Raw genomic sequence first — 747 nt, 5'->3', positions numbered from 1 at the left:
TCAGAGACTTCTTCCTCGTGCTGCCAGCAGTCTAGCTGCAAGTCCTCCTGCTGCACCTCCTCCCCCTGCCAGCAGGCCTGCTCCATGCCCATCTGCTGCAAGCCCGTGTGCCATGTGCCCATCTGCTCTGGGGTCACCCCCTGCCCAGCCCCCTCGTGCTGCCAGCCCAGCCCTCGCCCTTCCTCCTGCTGCAGACCCTCCTCCTGCGTGTCTCTCTGCAGCCCCGTGTGCAGGACCACCTGCTGCTTGCCCGTCCCCTCGCGCTATGCCCTTGCCTCATCCTGCCGGCCCAGCTGCTGCCGCCCGGCCTCCTTTGTGTCCCTGCTCTGCCGCCCCGCGTGCTCCCACCCGGCCTGCTGTGGCCTCTAGTCAGACCAGAAGTCCTGCTGCTGACTGAGCATCCCCCAGGGCCATCTGAGCTGAGGTCCCACCCACACCTCTGCCACTGGTGGCCTCACCACAGTCTTTAGGATTTTACCCATGCACAAGCCCTGCCTGTCTCAGTGTGAGAGTTCGCTGACCTCATACCCACAACCCCAGCTCACCAGTGCTGCCTCCAGGTCAGGCCCAGATGAACACGAGATGGCCCCTGCATCATGGAGAGGGATACCCAGGTTGCTGCTCACAGCCCCCATTCCTTCCCCTAAGCCTGACATGACCCTGGCCATGTCTTTGCCCATCCTCTGAGCTGTTTGTCCCCCTACATGTCTTGTGCTACAGTTAGTAAACTCACCTCCTTGCCTCTGA

General features: G+C 62.7%; 1 pseudogene; it reads left to right on the top strand.

The window, feature by feature from the left end:
• The first annotated feature begins 9 nt into the window (after positions 1–9).
• Positions 10–393, top strand: LOC103584781 (annotated as a pseudogene).
• Positions 394–747: the final 354 nt, after the last annotated feature.

This window comes from Galeopterus variegatus, unplaced genomic scaffold (assembly GCF_000696425.1).
Source record: "Galeopterus variegatus unplaced genomic scaffold, G_variegatus-3.0.2 Scaffold108799, whole genome shotgun sequence".
In the NCBI taxonomy this organism is placed as follows: Eukaryota; Metazoa; Chordata; class Mammalia; order Dermoptera; family Cynocephalidae; genus Galeopterus; species Galeopterus variegatus.
Note: the sequence above shows the minus strand (reverse complement) of the source record. Positions and strands in the feature narration are given on the sequence as shown.